We start from the raw sequence: 6,000 nt of genomic DNA, 5'->3' as shown, positions 1-6,000 counted from the left end.
TGACGATGGCGATCGTGATCGTGATCCTCGGGTTCGCGTCGTCGAGTCCTCGACCTGTGATTGCAGTGGCCTTTGCGTAGCCTCGCGTGCTTGTGTGTGTGTGTCTGTGTGTGTGTGTGTGTGTGTGTGTGTGTGTGTGTGTGTGTGTGTGTGTGTCTGTGTGTGTGTGTGTGTGTGTGTGTCTGTGTGTGTGTGTGTGTGTGTGTGTGTGTGTGTGTGCGCGAGTGTGTGTCTGTGTGCGCATGTGTGTGCGAGTGTGTGCGAGTGTGTGTCTGTGTGCGCGTGCGTGCGTGCGCGTCTGTGTGTGCGCGCGAGTGTCCCCGTCACACGCGGTGCAATGACTATCGCTGGCCACTGGGGGGCGGGGGCAATAGCAAGCATGCAATGAATGTCGCCGGCCACAAGGGGTCCCGTTGAGCTGGGAGACCTGAAGTCCCCTCGACCCCCCCCCCCCCCCCCCCCCCCCCCCCCCCCCCCCCCCCCCCCCCCCCCCCCCCCCCTCCCGCCGCCACCGCCACCGCCATTGGGAGACCTGGGGTCTCCTTGACCCCCACCCCACCGCCATTGCTAGGCCTGGGGTCACCTCGACCCCGCACCTCCACCGCCGCCGCCATTGCTAGGCCTGGGGTCACCTCGACCCCGCACCTCCACCATTGCTAGGCCTGGGGTCACCTCGACCCCGCACCTCCACCGCCGCCGCCATTGTTGTTAGGCCTGGGGTCACCTCGACCCGCCGCCGCTGCCATTGCTAGGCCTGGGGTCACCTCGACCCGCACCTCCACCGCCGCCGCCATTGTTGTTAGGCCTGGGGTCACCTCGACCCCCGCCGCCGCGGCCATTGCTAGGCCTGGGGTCACCTCGACCCCCCCCCACACACACACACACACACCCCCCCCCCACACACCCCCACCACCACCACCACCACTGCAGGGGCCCCTTGTCAGTGAGCTGGGAGGCGTGGGGTCCCAGTGACCCCCGCCGCCGCCTCCGCCACTGGGACGACTGGGGTCCCCTCGACCCCCACCCACCCACCCACCCGCCGCCACCACCACCACCTCAACTACGGGCAGTCAGGAGGCCTGGGGTCCCCTCGACCCCCAAGCCTCAGTGGGATGGGGGGACGGGTCCGGGTGACCCCTTGCGGGGCGCACGAGGGTTAAGCAGGACAACTGAGAAGGTGACTGTTGCATTAAAATTTTCCTTATTTTTTTTTTTTATTTACCTTTTTACATTTACATTTTTCTCATGAAGGTTTTGCTGATATCTCTTATGTACATCCATGTATAGCAAAATAAAAGTTTATACATTTTCGTATTCCATCTGCCTTGGTAGTCTTTAATGTCATTAATGCATGTGAACATTCACTGAACGTTTATAGCAGCGTTCATGGGATGTTGTCTGAATGTTCAATGCTAGCTGGGAAGCCACTGCACAGGAGAGGATGATGGTGTGACAGACTTTTTGTTACAGTGAATTAGACTGAAAACTGAGTATGCTTTTCAATGAAAATAATGCTTGTAGTGTCACCAAAATCAAGATATAGCCTTTGTTTATCTCCCTCAGTCCACTAAAGTTCAGGGTTCACAAAAAACTCCATGACAATGGCTCACAGACAGAAGCTCACAGCCTTATTGGAAAAAGGGACAAAAGCTGAAAACTTCCAAAAATATATTTCCAACTAGATAATTCAAATTTATAAATTAGAATGATTTCTTGTGAGATTAGTCTTGTTTGAATGTTTTGCTGTAGAAATAAAAATATGTTGGTTACAACTTGGGAGGGGTAGACCACTGGTGAGTATTGGTGACCCCTGGTGAGTAGTTGATTTGCATTTGTATGACACAGAAACCTCCCTTACATATGAAAGTCTGCCCTAGACCTGAGGAGAGGGGGGAGCTGAGGGAGCACTGACACAGAGAGTTCACGGCAGTTTCCCTACAGTTTACTGTTCTGACCAAAGCCTCCTGCTGAAAGACCTAAAACTCAAGGCGCGCGTCAATATTACATACAAGAAACTGTCGAAAAACCCACTTTTCATGCAGTGTTATTCAGAATTTAGGATCAGTCTCACAATGAAGCAATTATATATTTCTTTACATTAATGGTTGGTTTAGTGTTAACATAAAACCAAATTTCATTCAGAAAACTGAACCTTTCTAATTGACTTCAAACTTTTGAGCTGTGGTGTAGATTGCACTGTGATTATTGATTAGAGCAGATGATACAGGAGCATCAGTACAGGGAGAGACTGTTAAAAAGTTATGAGCTGTCTTCCTGCAGAGAAAGTGGAGTCTGTCATCCTCAAAATGCTGCCAAGAGAGGCAGCTGGCAGGATTGAATGATGCTCTGCCTCTGTGGTCAAGTACAGACATAGGCTTTAAGCAAGCATGAGCCACTAATAAGCATGACAGATTAATAAGCATCAACAACATGCACATCTTAAACACCTATGCACCACTAATCACAGAAAATGAGCATGCAATAAAGTGGACTTGTTAGGGACAGTTTGATATCAGCCTTCAAACACTTCAACTCAAGTTTTCCTGAAAGACAGAGTTCAAAAATTCTGATCTTTGAAACTAAATCCTTATCACATACATGCATACAATACACACTACTGCTCAAATCTTTGGGTCTCTTAGAAACGTCCAGGATTTTAACAGGAAATTGCCTTTAATGTCACATTACATGAGCTTTGTCACTAATCTTTTCACAGGTGTTTCTTAACAAAATCATTGAGCATAAATCACTTGTGATGTTAAGTTAATCTCTACACACACATGCAGAAGCCCATTTTTAGCATCACTCACTCCTGTGTTTTAGTGTCACATTGTGGTACTTAATGCAAATTGATCATGCCAGATGGATAATATATGATTACAAACATCTTCTTACTAACAAGCAGAGCTCCAAAGTATTTTGTGGGTCAAAAGCAGCATTACATTAGGTTAGTTTGAGGTCTGGAGCATCAGCGTTGTAGGTTTATTTAACTCAAAGTGGATGAAAGAAAGAATTCACAACCTTGTTGAAGGATTCATATAGTCAGAAATCAAACTGTGGAATGTGTCAAAGTGATAAAAACTGAATGTTTTCTACAACTCCTCCGTGAATCGCCACCTTATCGTGGTGGAGGGGTTTGTGTGTCCCAGTGATCCCAGGAGCTATGTTGTCTGGGGGCTTGTCCCCCTGGTAGGGTCTCCCATGGCAAACTGGTCCTGGGTGAGGGTCCAGACAAAGAGCGGTTCAGAAGACCCTTATGAGTGAAAAAACAAGGGAACAGTTTACCCTGCCCGGGATAGGGTTACCGGGGCCCCACCCTGGAGCCAGGCCTGGGGAGGGAGCTCGAGGGAGAGCGTCTGGTGGCCAGGCATTAGCCCGTGGTGCTTGGCCGGGCGCAGCCCGAAGAGGTTACATGGGCCCGCCCTCCTGCAGGCCCACCACCCGCAGGAGGTGTCGTAGGGGTCGGGTGCAGTGTGTGTCGGGCGGTGGCCGAGGGCGGAGGCCCTGGCAGACTGATCCCCGGCTATCGAAACTGGCTATTGGGACATGGAATGTCACCTCTCTGGTGGGGAAGGAGCCTGAGCTAGTGCGTGAGGTTGAGAGATACCAGCTAGATATAGTTGGGCTCACCTCAATGCATGGCCTGGGCTCTGGAACCAGTCTCCTGGAGAAGGGCTGGACTCTGTTCCAGTCTGGAGTTGCCCTCGGTGAGAGGCGGCGAGCTGGGGTGGGTATTCTTGTATCCCCCCGGCTTGCTGCCTGTACGTCGGAGTTTTCACCGGTGGACGAGAGGGTAGTTTCCCTGCGCCTTCGGGCTGGGGAACGGGTCCTGACTGTTGTTTGCGCTTATGCGCTGAATGACAGTTCAGGGTACCCACCCTTTTTGGAGTTGCTGGGCGGGGTGCTGGAGAGTGCTCCATCTGGTGACTCCATAGTCTTGCTGGGAGACTTCAACGCTCACGTGGGCAATGACAGTGAGACCTGGAGGGGCGTGATTGGGAGGAACGGCCTGCCCGATCTGAACCCGAATGGTGTTTTGTTATTGGACTTCTGTGCAAACCACAGTTTGTCCATAACAAACACCGTGTTCGAACACAAGGATGTCCATAAGTGCACATGGCACCAGGACACCCTAGGTCGCAGGTCGATGATCGATTTTGTAATCGTATCATCAGATCTGCGGCCCTATGTTCTGGACACTCGGGTGAAGAGAGGAGCTGAGCTGTCAACTGATCACCACCTGGTGGTGAGTTGGATCAGGTGGTGGGGGAAGATGCTGGACAGACCTGGCGCACCTAAACGTATTGTGAGGGTGCGCTGGGAACGCCTGGCAGAAGCCCCAGTCCGGGAGATCTTTAACTCCCACCTCCGGCAGAACTTCGACAGCATTCCGAGGGAGGCTGAGGACATTGAGTCCGAATGGACCATGTTCCGCACCTCCATTGTTGAGGCTGCTGCTCAGAGCTGTGGCTGCAAGGTGGTTGGTGCCTGTCGTGGTGGTAACCCCCGAACCAGATGGTGGTCACCGGAGGTGAAGGGAGCCATCAAGCTGAAGAAAGAGTCCTATCGGGCTTGGTTAGCCTGTGGGACTCCGGAGGCAGCTGACAGGTATCGACAGGCCAAGCGGAATGCAGCTCGGGTAGTGGCCAAAGCAAAAACTCAGGTGTGGGAGGAGTTCGGTGAGGCTATGGAAAAAGACTTTCGGACGGCATCGAAGCGATTCTGGCAAACCGTCAGGCGACTCAGGAGGGGAAAGCAGTGCTCCACTCACACGGTTTATACTGAGAGTGGGGTGCTGCTGACTTCAACTGAGGCTATAGTCGGACAGTGGAAGGAATACTACGAGGACTTCCTGAATCCCACTGACACACCTTCCGTAGTGAAAGCAGAGTCTGAGGACGAGGGAGATGACTTGAACATCACTGGGGGTGAGGTCACTGAGGCAGTTAAACAACACCTTGGTGGCAGGGCCCCTGGGGTGGACGAGATTTGTCCTGAGTTCCTGAAGGCTCTGGATGTTGTAGGGCTATCTTGGTTGACACGCCTCTGCAACATCGCGTGGAGATCTGGGGCAGTGCCACTGGATTGGCAGACCGGGGTGGTGGTCCCCATCTTTAAGAAGGGAGACCGGAGGGTGTGCTCTAACTTTCGGGGGATCACAGTCCTCAGCCTCCCCGGTAAGGTCTATGCCAGGGTGCTGGAAAGGAGGGTCCGTCCGTTAGTCGAACCTCGGATCCAGGAGGAACAATGCGGTTTTCATCCTGGTCCCGGAACGCTGGACCAGCTCTTTGTCCTATCAAGGATATTTGAGTGGGCATGGGAGTTTGCACAACCAGTCTACATGTGCGTTGTGGACTTGGAGAAGGCATTCGACTGTGGATATCCTGTGGGAGGTCCTGCGGGAGTATGGGGTGTCTGGCCCGTTGTTGAGGGCCATTCAGTCTCTGTATAACCGCAGTGAGAGCTTGGCCCGTATAGCCGGTAATAAGTCGGATTCCTTTACCTGTGGGTGTTGGACTCTGTCAGGGCTGCCCTTTGTCACCGATTCTGTTCATAATTTTTATGGACAGAATCTGGTGGCCTCGGAGTCTCATCTCTGCTCTTTGCAGATGATGCGGTCCTGTTGGCTTCATCAGGGGGTGGCCTCCAGCTCGCAGTGGAATGGTTCGCAGCCGAGTGTGAAGCGGCCGGCATGAGAATCAGCTCCTCTAAGTCTGAGGCCATGGAAAAGGGTGGAGTGCCCTCTCTGGCTCAGGAACGAGTTCTTGCCCCAAGTGGAGGAGCCAGTTGAGGTGGCTCGGGCATCTGATTAGGATGCCTCCTGACTGCCTCTTGGGTGAGGTGTTCTGGGCATGTCCCACCGGGAGGTGTCCCCGTGGTAGAGCCAGGACACACTGGGGAGATTATATCTCTCGGCGGGCCTGGGAACACCTTGGGGTCCCTCTGGATGAGCTAGAGGAGGTGGCTGGGGAGAGGGAAGCCTGGGTTTCTCTGCTTAGG

This window comes from Archocentrus centrarchus, chromosome 3 (assembly GCF_007364275.1).
Source record: "Archocentrus centrarchus isolate MPI-CPG fArcCen1 chromosome 3, fArcCen1, whole genome shotgun sequence".
Classification (NCBI taxonomy): Eukaryota; Metazoa; Chordata; class Actinopteri; order Cichliformes; family Cichlidae; genus Archocentrus; species Archocentrus centrarchus.
This window is presented reverse-complemented; position numbering follows the sequence as displayed.